This window comes from Tachypleus tridentatus, chromosome 13 (assembly GCF_004210375.1).
Source record: "Tachypleus tridentatus isolate NWPU-2018 chromosome 13, ASM421037v1, whole genome shotgun sequence".
NCBI classification, from domain to species: domain Eukaryota; kingdom Metazoa; phylum Arthropoda; class Merostomata; order Xiphosura; family Limulidae; genus Tachypleus; species Tachypleus tridentatus.
Window position 1 is genome coordinate 14253136 of NC_134837.1, and position 15060 is coordinate 14268195.

General features: G+C 33.7%; 1 protein-coding gene across 1 annotated transcript in view; it reads left to right on the forward strand.

The window, feature by feature from the left end:
* Nucleotides 1-1371: 1371 nt before the first annotated feature.
* LOC143239113 (chondroitin sulfate proteoglycan 4-like) overlaps nt 1372-15060 on the forward strand; it is a 121988-nt gene continuing 108299 nt past the window's right edge. Inside the window, exon 1 of the mRNA XM_076479943.1 lies at nt 1372-1587. The gene's annotated coding sequence lies outside the window, so the exon portion shown is untranslated. The remainder of the gene's footprint in view (nt 1588-15060) is intronic.

Sequence of the window (15060 nt, forward strand, 5' to 3'; positions counted from 1 at the left end):
CAAGAACAACACCAAGATAACAAACAAAACCAACATCAATACCAAGACAACCAACAAGAACAACGTCAAGAACATCACCTATACTAAGACAACCAAAAGAACCACACCAAGATAACAAACAAAACCAACTCAATACCAAGACAACCAACAAATACAACACCAAGATAACAAACAAAACCAACATCAACACCAAGACAACCAACAAGAACAATGCCAAGAACATCACCTATACTAAGACAACCAACAAGAACAACACCAAGATAACAAACAAAACCAACATCAATACCACGACAACCAACAAGAACAACACCAATAACATCATCTATACTAAGACAACCAACAACAACAACACCAAGATAGCAAACAATACCAACATTTATACCAAGACAACCAACAAGAACAACACCAATAACATCACCTATATTAAGACAACCAAAAGAACAACACCAAGATAACAAACAAAACCAACATCTATACCAAGACAAACAAGAACAAGATAACCAAGAACAACAACAACACCAAGATCATCCCCTATATCAAGACAACCAACAAGAAGAACACCAAAAACATCACCTGTACCAAGACAATGAACAAGAACAACATCAAGAACATCATCTGTACAAAGACAACCAACAAGAACAACATCAAGAACATTACCTATGTTAAGACAACAGCAACAACACTAAGAACATCATCTATACCAAGACAACTAACAACAACACCAATAACATCACCTATACTAAGACAACCAACAACAGCAACACTAAGAACACCACCTTTATTAAGACAACAAACAACAGCAACACCAATATTCAAGCTTACAATTCTGCTGTATGGATCACTCATTTATTGAGTTGCTCTTTGCCCAAATGTTCTAGGCCATGAAACACTGAATTCTCGAAACTTCTTATAAGACATTGAATAATCGCTATTGGTAGTTATGGGTGTATATTTATTAACGTATTTATGTACTTAACTGTGTAAATATGTGACAATAAAGAGTTTCTAGTACGTAACCTTCTTAAATGAACAGTAGAAAAAATGAAACCGAACATAACAATATAATACATAAACATTACTATTTTTACATAAATACAAACTTAAAATTTTCTATTTAAGTGTGATATAATGAAATCTACAATTTTAATTAAATGCTTATTTTAACAATATAGCTTTATATGATTAATTAGCAGTCGTGGAAAGAGTTAATTTTATAAATTAAACAAGCGAACTGGAGGAGTTACTTTTATTCCGAGCTAGATTGTTTTGTTTTGTGATTCTAGTTGTGTTCACTAGAGGGAAAAGCTAAGCCTCGACAGCTACACATATGCATAAAGAACAATTTTCAGTGACTTTACGTTTCTCATGGGACCGTTAGATGGCGCAGTGAAAAGGCGTACTCAGTTTTAAATTACACATGACACGGAAAGGCTAGCGTATCTGTGATGTTTCTTTCGAGTGTTTTCGTGTGGGTTGTCGAGATCTCGTCTGTTGGTGTTTTCAGTTAGATTCTTAAAGTTTGAACTTTTAGAGACATTACCTGTTGACTTAGTGAAATATTAAGAGAAATCCAAGAGTCAGGACTGAGTAAGTATGACATTAAAGTTTCTAAGTTAAGTAATTCACAAGAAATTTGTGGCACAAGTTGGTTTCTCGATCGCCTTGAGCAGCCGGCGCGTGTGTCATCGGCCTTGAGCATCACGCTGCCCGCAGCGTTATGTGGCGACTTGGCCGCAGATTTCACTAAGGAAGTAGTACGTAGCTTTCAGTTTGTCACAAAGTAATCTCTCCCTGTCACCAGAAGAGAAAGAGGCCGTCGAAAAAACTGAAGAGGTTTAGTGAGTGAGCTAAAGCATTACATATATGAGCCTGAAATTAAATATGTTAACAAAACAGAAAAAAAACCTTTAAAAATCTTTGATTATATTAATTTAAAACATGCATGTGATTTATGTTATGAACTTGTTAACTTCGAATGGCCGTTTACTTTAGAGCGGGAAGTAGTAATTTAAATATTTAAGCGATCAACCGGTCCTTTCTTTCTCAAGTGACAGAATTTAATTTTACTGGTAAAGACGAAACTTGACTAAGGCTTTGTAAGTCTACAGTGTAAGTTAATCTGTGTTTGGAATTGTTTGGCACGGTTTTAGCACATGAATGTTTAACACTAATTTATACTGTTCGTTATTAATATATTTTTTAATTTATAAATATCACAATAAATTAGGTTATACCAGAAGCGTCACTTTTTACAACTGTTGCATAACTGAGTCACACAGTTGTCTGGCGTCGTTTTGATTTTACATATTAAGAAATAACAACTGAAATATTAAACAATAAAACTACGATTGTTATTTCGGTGCTGAGACTTTCGTGTCAACTAAATAAATACAAAAACTGAAATTCTATTTGAAGCTTTCGTACTTAACACGAGCGCTCTCATTGTGTAAAAAGAATTTATATATGCATATATTTTTTTTATGTGGTTGGGGTCGAGGCCGAGTGGTGGCACGACAGGCTGCTCGAAGGTTTGTCAAACCCTAACCGAGACTAGGGTAAACATCATATTCCCAAAATGAAAAGTAGTTCACCCTCGGCTACGCAACTGCCCGTCGCAAAGTTTAAATTAAGCTCTTCGGTTACGCTGCCACAATTTTATGAATTGTGAATATTTAACGTGAAGCTGATACGGACAGTCACAACAGTACAGAAGTACGTCTTACAAAGAACATGTGTTGTCAGATTGTAGTCACGTGCCATGAAATGGAAGAAGACCAAAAAATTCCTTTTGGGTTTTTTCATCACGTCTCTCATACTGCAAATGTACATCCTTCTATACTTCGATTATTAATATATTGCCTGGAAACAGTGGTCAAAAGACGAGTATACAGAAACACATGGATAATATGAATTTAATATGACGTCAGAAATCTGATATGTCTTTACATTCTAGTAACATTCGGTCCTTACCTTGGGCTCTAAACCATATTCAAGACTAAAACTGAAGATGGTATTACGCTACTATCTAAGAAGATTAGCAGCTGTTTTAACTTTTAGAACAAGCTGACTGTTCAATTTGTACAATCTTACAAACCGATGGAAATACTTATTAACCTACTCCGGGTTACGGAAAATTAAAGCAGACGAAAAACAGTTAAACAAGACTTTAAAAATAAAAATTAAATAACGATTGATGACAGTGAGACATAATAATTATAGCAACAACCAAACAAAAAGGAAACGCCACATTTTATGATATGAGACGAAATCTAGAACTAATTTATTTTTACTAAAAGGAAAAAAAGATAAAATACCAACAGCTTGGCAAGGCATAATTCTTCGAAGTTAGGTAGTAGAGATATTACTATTTTTAGGAAATAATTTCGAATCTCTAAATTCATCATTTATTAACGGTAACAAAAGCTGTTCTTGGAAAAAAATCTACATTCCCTCTAACAACTAGGGTAAGTTGTACTATTTGTCAGTTAAATATCAACAGATGTGGAAAGACATGTTAACAATTTTACAACAACAGAAGCTATCTACTGAAGATCAGTAATTTAGCAACAGTTCCGTAATCTTTTAAAAATGGTAGATTTATATTCTAAAGATTAAAGGTTGAACAGCATGAAGACCTATGATACAAGTATCGACAGCTCAGCAATAGTGAAAAGTTATAGTTTGAAGAATAACAGGAGGAATCGATACCCTCTAGAGTTACAGTTTAACAACAATGGGATTTATGTTCGTCAGATTAACAATTTGACAACAATGGGATATATGTTCGTCAGATTAACAATTTGACAACAATGGGATCTATGTTCGTCAGATTAACAGTTTCACAACAATGGGATCTATGTTCTTCAGATTAACAGTTTAACAGCAATAGGATCTATGTTCGTCAGATTAACAATTTAACAGCAATGGGATCTACATTCGTAAGATTAACAGTTTAACAGCAATGGGATCTACGTTCGTAAGATTGACAGTTTGACAACAATGGGATCTATGTTCGTAAGATTAACAGTTTAACAACAATGGGATCTACGTTCGTAAGATTGACAGTTTGATAACAATGGGATCTATGTTCGTAAGATTAACAGTTTAACAACAATGGGATCTACGTTGGTAAGATTGACAGTTTGACAACAATGGGATCTATGTTCGTAAGATTAACAGTTTAACAACAATGGGATCTATGTTCGTAAGATTAACGGTTTAACAGCAACAGGGATATATATTAGTGGGAGCTAAAGTTGTAAGAATAATAGTTAGCTCACAAATTACCATCTCGTTTTATATAATTCCAGTAGGGCTCAAATATTGTCATGTCGAGAAATGCTGTTTTTGGCTGTTCAGCGTAAAGAATTAGCCAAATATACACACTTGTTTCAAAGCATTTTTTTTTTGTATTAACAGCAACTAGTAGGAATACTGTAATATTGATGGTGTTTTATTTATTTCTTTTTTGTTTCACTCACATTTTAGGACCATATAACCAGTATAGTCATAGACAAACAAACAAACAAAAACTAGGTGCCTGAATAGTATAAAAAAATGTTAAAGAACATTAGTGTTGGGAACTGTATTCCAAAGATTAAGGGTTGATTAGACTGGAATGCTGTAGTTTGAGGAATAATAGATTTTTTTTTTAAGAACACATAGCTGGAACGTCCACAGACACATATTGTATAGTTTGGCGATTGTATTTTATAAATATTAGGAGAAAAAACAAACAAGTGAAACTTCTGTAAGTTGAGGGCGCCCAGGGCACCGTTATGCGTTCTTAATGGTGATACTGAACTATTGTTAAGTCCTGCTGGCTAAGTGCAGGTATATAGGAAAATAGGCGAAACGTCTTAAAAAAAAAAAAAGTCTAATGCAAGCTCACAGTTTCAAGGGATAATCGATTTTATAGTGTGCACTTAAGCCACTCCAAGTTATTTATTGCGGAGCACATGAGAAATATAGACCTCGCATTTTTGCAGAATGATAGAATTTCGAACACTCGAGTGTCTTAATAGTGTTAATGGAATAAATAATGCAGAGTTTGTACGGGTAAGCGAAACCGCTTGTTCAAATCCCTGACAGAACGGGTAAAATGAACCCGATAAACTAGTTAACTAGATGTAGTTCTAAGTGTATTAGTTGGAGGACGCAAACAACTTTCTATTATTTATGGTATGAATTTTAAAGTTACTTCGTCTGTAGGAGTTGGGCTTAAAGAAACAAAAAGTGAGATATATGGAGGTGAGGGTTAACAGTTGGAGAGACGGGAAAGAAGGTACGTCAAGAGGAGGCGAAGTTCGAAACCTCGGGGTGAGGAAGACAAAGCTAACAATAGTAACAAATTGAGGGTCCATTGTTCGTTACTAGTGTTGAAAATGTTTGGTAATAGCGAGATAGAGATGACAAATAGTCTTTGAAAATTAGTAAAAAATATTGAAAGTTTTATATATGAGGGTGAAAGCTTTCAATTGTATGAAACTATGATAGAATATTTTTAAACTCGACTTGGATGTTAGGATGCTTGACTCACATTGTGAAAGTCGCGAGTTTGAATCTTAGTTCCATCGAACATGCTCACTCTTTTAGTCATAAGAGTGTTATAATGTTACGTTCAATTCCACTGTTCGTTGGTAAAAGTTAGTTTGTTTTTTGAATTTCGCGCAAAGCTACTCGAGGGCTATCTGCGCTAGCCGTCCCTAATTTATCAGTAGAGGGAAGGCAGCTAGTCATCACCACCCACCGCCAACTCCTGGGCTACTCTTTTACCGACGAATAGTGGGATTGACCGTACATTATAACGCCTCCACGGCTGAAAGGGTGAACATGTTTGGTGTGACCAGGATTCGAACCTGCGACCCTCGGATTACGAGTCGAACGCCTTAACACGCTTGGTCATGTCGGGCATTGGTAAAAGAGTAGCCCAAGAACTGCCAATGGGTGGTGTTGATTAGATGCTTTTCCTCTTATTTATCGCTGTTAAATTAGAGAGTTAACGTAGAAACCCTTGTGCAGTTGTATGCGAAACTCGAAACAAACCAAATTTTCTTAACTTTTCGGATATGTGATACAAGGAAACCAGAGCAGCCATAATATTAAACTAAGTACTAGTCTATAAGATATCTACCAAACATTCACAGTATTTACGTATTTTGTCCTAGGTATATATGCACAGTATATTATGAGATGTTAAAAATGTTTTGCAATTATTACCTTACTATTAGATGATTTAACAATGGAATTGTTGACATTCTAAGAGAAATCGGCTCTTATAAGTTGCAACTGTTTTGTTTAGATAAGACTACCAGGGACAACAGAACAGATTGATTTTGTTTGAATTTCACGCAAATGTACTCGAGGACTATCTTTGCTAGTCATCCCTAATTTAGCAGTGTAAGACTACAGGGAAGGCAGCTAGTCATCACCACCCACCGCCAACTCTTGGGCTACTCTTTTTATCAACGAGTAGTGGGATTGACCATAATATTATAACGCCCCTACGGCTGAAAGGGCGAGCATGCTTGGTGTGGTAGGGATTCGAACCCTCGAATTTCAGACTGCACTAACCACCAGGGTACCATAGGACGGAAAATACTCCAACACTCGTTTATATAAATAACGGCATGTTGAAACTAAATGACATATTAATAAACACCCACAGTTCAGATTGCTAAATCTTAAATTGTCTGTATAAAGGCTGCTTGTGTAAGCTTTGAAATATGATGCTTGATTTTTCACAGATTTTTCAAAACATTTCTTTAAGAGGTAAAAATCCATTTTTATTTTACTATAAAACAGTTTTGTACAAAAGTAGTTTCAGTTTCTAGTGGTTTTTAAGATTTTCCGTGTTTATTTATCTGATCTGTTTGTTTGTTTGTAATTAAACACAAAGCTACACAATGGGCTATGTGTGCTCTGCCGACCACAGGTATCGAAACCCGGCTTATAATGGTGTCATTCCTCTGATACACCGCTGTACCACTAGAGGTCGTTTATCTTCTTGAATACTAGTAAATAATTATATACAAAAAACATGAATAACAGTAATACCTCTTCAGTCTAGAAATCTTTATTTTAAAAAAATTGAGTAGTTACATTCATCTATTTCACAGTGATTGGTCAGTTGTATAAGGTTTCCACAGTGATTGGTCAGTTGTATAAGGTTTCCACAGTGATTGGTCAGTTGTATGAGGTTTCTACAGTGATTGGTCAGTTATATAAGGTAAAATACTGATTAACCCTCATGACGAAATAACAGAAGAAATTTAAGATTAGTTAATAGATATTTTCCTCAGGTTTTAGTTTTGTTTTCTAGATGATTCGAGGATAATTTCTGCTATTTCATTAAACCAAACATGAGTAATGCCGAAAAAAAAAAAACCTCAAAAGACAAACGGATTTTGAAATCTAGTTTTCTTACGTTAGTTTATAATCCATAAACATTTAAATTTGTTCAGTTGTTGAGTTTATTGTCTTGTAGGTTTTGAAGTTAAACTTCGTTGTAATGTTTTTATTACTTATAGATCGTAACTTCGATTTAATCCACTAATAATATATTTGTTTATTAAATAAAGCGAATGTTGGTGTTAATCTCTGGCTTTGACGTTAATCCAGTAATAACGAGTTTAATTGATAATACTATCGGTTATGAAGTTAATATTTGGTGTTGATTTAATCCTGTAATAACGTATTGTTTATTAATAATAATATTGGTTCTAAAGTTAATATTTGGTGTTGATTTAATCCTGTAATAACGTATTGTTTATTAATAATACTATTGGTTCTAAAGTTAATATTTGGCTTGGACTTAATCCAGTACTGATGTATGTTTGTACTAAGTAAAGAAGGTTTTGAAGTTAGTATATGGCTTTGACTTAATCCTATAATTAGTTAATTGTTTATTAATAATATTATTGGTTTTGAACTTAATATTTTGCTTTGTCGTAATCTTTTAATAAATTTAATAATTTGTTTGTTTATTAAATGCCGTAAGTTTTGAAAATATTCCAGTTCTGAAATACTGATTTTTTTAAATGTATAGACTTTTAAAACCTTTTCTAGGTGAAGGTGGAGGAACTTTGGTAATGGCAAACCTCCTTTACAATACGTTGGAGTAAAGATATTAACATACCATTAATATGTTAATGTATTATTAACCCTCAGGTATAGATTGGTTATCATCGTATTTTCACAATTTGGATCAATTCAGTCAGTGGTCAGTGAGAAAAAGCCACACCTAAAAAGACAAGGTTGCACAACCTGGTAGCTCAGCGGAATGTGAGAGTGCTTATAACAAAACATTTCTTTCGTTATCCGTGATGGGAAGAGTACGAATAGCCAGTGTATAAAATTACACGTAATACACAAAGTACAAGGTCACTCAAGCTATTAAAGTAATTCAAAATTTAGTAATTAATGTTAGGAAGGAAAACGTTTTGTTTTAAACTCACTTTTTTTCTGTGAATATTATTAGTATTTTTCTGAAATATCCATTTGTTCAGTAATTATCTTAAAAATATAAAATAAAAGCTTTCCGAAGAAAGCTTAGTGCCCTGGTGGTGGTTTTTAAAACCTTGGCTAACTAAGATGTTCCTTTATTAACAAAACTGTGAATCATTTCTCGAGATACAGTGGTCATTTATGTAAATGCGTAGGTTTTGTCCCTTAATCCAGTAACTGTACGTGAAGAACATGAAAGGTAAAAACCAACTGGTATTACCTATGTGGGCGGAAGACTTTGTTCGTCACCCATCTACCGTATGTTTAAGTGATAAGGCCGAAAATTGAAATAACATCATGAAAGGACATTCAGGCCAATAAAACGGAAGTATGTGAAAGCATTATAAGTATTTTTATTTTGTGGATGTGCTTTGTAAGACCTTAATGTTGTTTCTCGTTATTAATATTTTAAAATGTTTTTATTGTGTAAAGTAATGTCGTACAACATCATATCACAATATATCGTTTTTAGGCCTTATTAACAATATATACTTTGTTTCGTTTATTCTGTATAAAAAAGCCAAGTAAGCCTCTCAAAATAAATCATTCTTGTGTTTATATTTGATTGTAGTTCGTAACTAGTTAGTAACTCTTTTCAAAATTTTCCTTGTATATTGCTGTGTGACTTATTTTCATTTTACAAATAACGTCCTATCTTTCGTGACAGATACACTTGAAACGATGAGTGTTCGTACAGTTAATACGTTTTCGGTACCGGAAAATTACGCCAATAGTATCAATATTGGCAAAGAATGAAGATCGAATCAACAAGCAACTGCCATAGTATGGGCGGGAAATACACGAGGTATTTCTGTGGCAGTTTTTTCTGTATGGATTCCATTGGTATCAAATTTGGTGTCAAGAACGTGCGATATAAATACTGTTTTATCAATGAGTGGACACATATCTGTCGCAAACGATACTTTTGGCTGAAAATAACATACACTTTTTTGTTTCTCTCGGAAAGTGAAGGATAATGATGTATATATGATTCAAATTTTCACTTTTTAAATATAAATCGATTATTTTAAATTTCGTGACTAATGTTAATTATCGAAAACCATGCAGTAACGTTAGCAAATACTCTAACTAATGTTTAAAAGAGGGTTAGAGGTTGGTTTGTAATTTCGGTAGCCAAGGGTCAGTTTGGTACTATGAAGATAATTTTATAATATGTGTGTGTGTTTTCTTATAGCAAAGCCACATCGGGCTATCTGTTGAATCCAGCGATGGGAATCGAACCCTGATTTTAGCGTTGTAAATCCGTAGGCTTACCGCTGTACCAGGACTATTATAATATGAAGCTTATTTTATGATTTCGTGTTTATTATTTTGGGCTTGATTTTCTTTCGATACTTTGATTATTTTTGTTTTAAAAATGAAAAAGTCTAGCACTCTAATTTAAACATGTTATCTGTTGCATTTCGTACGTAACTTCATCCTCTTATATGAAGAAGGGATCCAGCATGGTCAGGTGGTTAAAGCACTCGACTCGTATTCTGACAGTCACGAGTTCGAATCCCCGTCAGACCAAACATGCTCGCCTTTTCAGCCGTGGGGGCGTTATAATGTTACCGTCACTTACATTATTCATTGGTTAAAAAGTAGCCCAAGAGTTGGAGGTGGGTGGTGATGACTAGCTGCCTTCACTTTTGTCTTACACTGCTAAATTAGGGACAGCTAGCGCAAGTAGCCTTCGTGTAGCTTTGCGCGAAATTAAAAATAAAAAAATAAAAAAATAAAAATGGAGATACACTTCGAACTTTTTAGATTGTAGGTGTGTTCTTTTTAAATAGTAGGGGCGTGATATTTTTCTTGCATAAGTAAAAATGTAATTATGTTGTACATTTATGTTTATGCTTGAAGACTGTTAATATTAGAATTCTTGGTTCGATATCCATGGTGAACACGGTTCTGTTTCACAGGTTAAAATAGCAATGAGAGGTTCGCTTCAGTTGTGAAAGTTATTAATTTAAAATATATGTGCATCCACTCAGCCATTTATAATTAAAATAAAATACTTTTTATTCTAATTATTTTACCTACTGATGTTCAGGGTTTGGAATTTTTGCCACAAAACGTGTATTGAATATAAAACCGACTATAACATGATCACGTTTACACACATTCGAAAGTCACAACTTGTTATTTGCGATGTTAGTGTTAAAACAAGAAGACAGTTAAATACAGCTTTCTGATCGCAGCTGCTAAACGTTTTCCAGAACTTTTTGTATTTATTTTTATAATATAACAGTTGTTTAAAAGGAACTAGTGGTAATGCCATAGAAACAACTGTTATTTTATATTTTTGTTTAAAATTTCTTTGAAATACTAGTATGTTATTGTGTAAGTACAAAAGTTTTGATCGAGCCGTCTTTTTTTTTACACTCTAGAAATTACTTGTTTATCCATTTTTGATTTTACGATAAAGAGGGCGCGCTAACATCTTGCGTACTGCATAAAATTAGAAATATCTCGTAAATTATGTAACTATATTTTCGAGAAAAGGGATTCAGTGTTAATCAAACAGCTGCAAAAAAGATAATATGGTCTTTTTTTAATGTGATTTTAGGTAAGGATGCAAAAAAATCAAAAAAGGTTTAATACCAATATATGAAAATCATCTCTCATGGCTGCCTGATGTTTAATATTAATTAAATTTTATTAAATAATTTTGAGATAATTTTTTAATTTGTTGATGCATCTCATTAAATACAGGTTTTCTAATGAAGATTCTGTTTACATCAACACCATAATGAGAAACTTTGTTATTGGATCCATATTATATGGAACAAATCCATCTCCTGGAATGCAACATTACTAGTAATATTTTATCCTATGAGTGACCCAAATCTTCTTGGTTGCCAAATTAGAAGAAGGTACAGAGAGTATTGGGTGGGACGTACTTAATCACAGGTTTTAAGTTAACCACATTCTTTACCACCATACCTCCTCAAGTCACCAGGGTCGTAATCATTATTCATTCTGACGTAACATACCATATTATATGATTGAAGACTTCCGACCCCTCCCCTCTATTCTTTTAGAATTTTCTACTTGCATGGAAGATAAAACCTTAGTAGCAGGTTCTGACTTGTTGTATTTGGGTAAAGTGTTTGTGGATTGATACCTAATGAGCCGTGAAGGGAAAAAGTGAAGTTAATGAAAATGTATTCGTGTATTATGTTGTTCAACAGAGAAAAGTTACGACAGCCAAGCGATCACTTAAAAGGAATTAATAGGTATATATGATAAGTTACATAATTGTCAACGAATTTATTAATAACCGTCTATTGGTAAACAATGAAACAACGGCAGAATTTGTCACTAGGCATCTATTGGTAAACAATGAAACAACGGCAGAATTTGTCACTAGGCATCTATTGGTAAACAATGAAACAACAGCAGAATTTGTCACTAGGCATCTATTGGTAAACAATGAAACAACGGCAGAATTTGTCACTAGGCATCTATTGGTAAACAATGAAACAACGGCAGAATTTGTCACTAGGCATCTATTGGTAAACAATGAAACAACGGCCGAATTTGTTACTAGGGATCTATTGGTAAACAATGAAACAACGGCCGAATTTGTCACTAGGCATCTATTGGTAAACAATGAAAGAACGGCCGAATTTGTCACTAGGCATCTATTGGTAAACAATGAAACAACGGGCGAATTTGTCACTAGGCATCTATTGGTAGACAATGAAACAACGGCCGAATTTGTCACTAGCCATCTATTGGTAAACAATGAAACAACGGTCGAATTTGTCACTAGGCATCTATTGGTAAACAATGAAACAACGGCCGAATTTGTCACTAGGCATCTATTGGTAAACAATGAAACAACGGCAGAATTTGTCACTAGGCATCTATTGGTAAACAATAAAACAACGGCCGAATTTGTCACTAGGCATCTATTAGTAAACAATGAAGCAGCGACTGAATTTATTGACAGGCGTCTATTGGTAAACAATAAAAACACGTTCGAATATAGCAGTAAACACAGGAGAAATATAAGTAAATACAGTAAACATGTCCAAATTTATCATTGGGCTTGTATTCGTAAGTAACGAAAACACAGCCGAATGTAATTTGTACTGAGGTCTTCAAGCTTATCCTCATTATATTTTTCATTTTCATAAGACGGTCATTAAGGTTTAAGGTTGGAAGCATTTGTTCAGGTTTGCAATGAAACTACTATCGTTATAAGTTATATTTTTATTTGTTAATTCAGATGTTAGCTAGAGGGCGCTTGGCATTAAGTTCAAGTAACTGTGCAGGTGAAAGCCTAGAATATTCTAAATTTTACGTAATTTATCTAATACATTATAGGGGTACATTATGAATACGATATAGTTTTGATTATTGTAGAATCATTTCTAGTCGGTAGAGCGAATAATTCAGTTTTGTTTTTTTGTTTCATCCTTGAAGTTGCACAAATAAGTTTAACCTTTATGACAGTGTGGTGTAATAAGCGTCATTTAAGTCTACAACTTACGAGTTGTAAAGTAAACAAGCCTAAAAGGAAACGTTAAGGAAAAAAAACCAGACTAATTTATTATCGTTTACATCAGCTGCACGTTGAATTATTTTCACAAGATAATTTTGAACGAACCAGCTAACGAAAGAACAATTACAGAACACATTAAAATCAAACACGTTTAAAAGATCACTGTCTAAAAACGAAGTCAACAGATCTGCGTTTGTTTTATAAATGGTTGAAAATATTTCTGGAAACTTTCGAGGAACAGTCTGCATTTTTGTGCTCTCTTCTGTAAACGTCAACAACCTTATGACCGTGAGAGAAGCCAAACAGGTCAGTCAAATATGGATGTTTCACGGAGACGACCCCTAGCTCCAAAAATAAATGTTACTGTCTTCAAGAGACAGGATTTTTTAGTTAATACGCATGTTTACTTTTTAAACACATTCCGTTTTAAAGATTCATTAAAAATTGCCAATTTCTCTCAAGCGGAGAGGTTGGGATGAATCATATAAGTGCTATAAAAACCAGATTCTTGGATAATTCTTGTGTAAAATATAGTATTCTTCAAGAAAGGTCGGTGAACTGGGAAATTCAACACTTTGTTTAATTACTTACAATTCTAAAAAGTATTGGCTTTAAGTTACTTGAATTATTAGTTGATTGTATGTTGTACTTGGGCCACGATAAACGTCAGTAAAATCGTGCTGGTACTTGAACTGTTTTGACTATTGTTTCGCTAAATTCTGGTGTTGATTAATGTAAATGGCCAGTGACTAAGTCATTACTACATATAACACTAAACTATGTGTATTAATAATACTCCGTTTGTATATAATAGTTTCGTTTTGTGCACTTTATAATGATCGTACTAGTTATCGAAACGTGCCTGTTCGAACAACAAATCTTACTTATCAAAACTGTAATAAAACGTCAGTTTTGTCTGTTCTGAAAATGCTCGCGCACGCACCTATTTAAATACGCATGCGCCTGTATTTCATTTCAACGGGTATAAACAAAATGCAGCTGAAAGTATATTTCAGTAAATATTTTTTACGACACCATGGTAAAAGTTTATCAAAGTTTTAAAAGGATCTAACATTAGATCGTAGAATAACATTAAGTTTATTTAAAGACAGTACTAAGTGAAGTAAAGTTTAGCCTTAATTGAACTAAAGCAAAAAACAAAAGTTACAGTGTTAATTTACCACTTTATCGAATATAGGCCGTACTTAAAGAAGGCTTAATTAGTGTTAGGCTTAATAAAGGTGGACATCACATTTCTGTGTCTGCGATTAGAATTCATTCAAAATTATTCTATAAATTTTACTGTTAAAGAACTGCTGTTGCTGTAGAGATACTAATTTGACCACAGATGTTTTCTAGGCCACACTTATTCAAAGCCATTTTTACATATCACGATAAGCGTCTACCAGCTCTTTCGTAATGCTGATATTGTGCTATAAACTTGACTGTGGCATGATTATTAATAATACATAACCGGAACGAAGAATAAATAGTTTTATGTGTACTTTTATAATACATTAAGTATGATCAAGAAACATTTCATAGGTTTTCAGTTGCAAGGTTTTGTTGATGAAAAAATGAACTGCAACACCTAACTAATAGAAATCTTTGTACAGATAACCAAAACACTAATAATGCTTACCGGAAATGACATAAAGTTATTCGTAGTGCTCATCGGAAGTGACGCATGTCATAACGAGTTTGTTCTTGATATTAGCAGTTGAACGTCACGTGATCCTTTCTGTATTACAACTTCCTTTACGAGGCTAAAAGTGATCACTTATTTTCGTTTCCTTCGCTCTCAAACCGATTGCCATCAGCGGCACAGTGAAATAACTAAATCAATCAAGGCCATTGAAAAAGAACTTCATATTTAAAAAAAAAACACAAAAAACTGGTTGGCAAATACTAAGTTAGGGATTAAGTTTCAAAAGTTAAAAGAACCTTCATTAATTTTTCAGTGATCAACCGAAGTGGTTTAAATTCTATTTTATACTAACTTACACCGAATTAAACTGGCTAATTAGTAGTAACGAAAT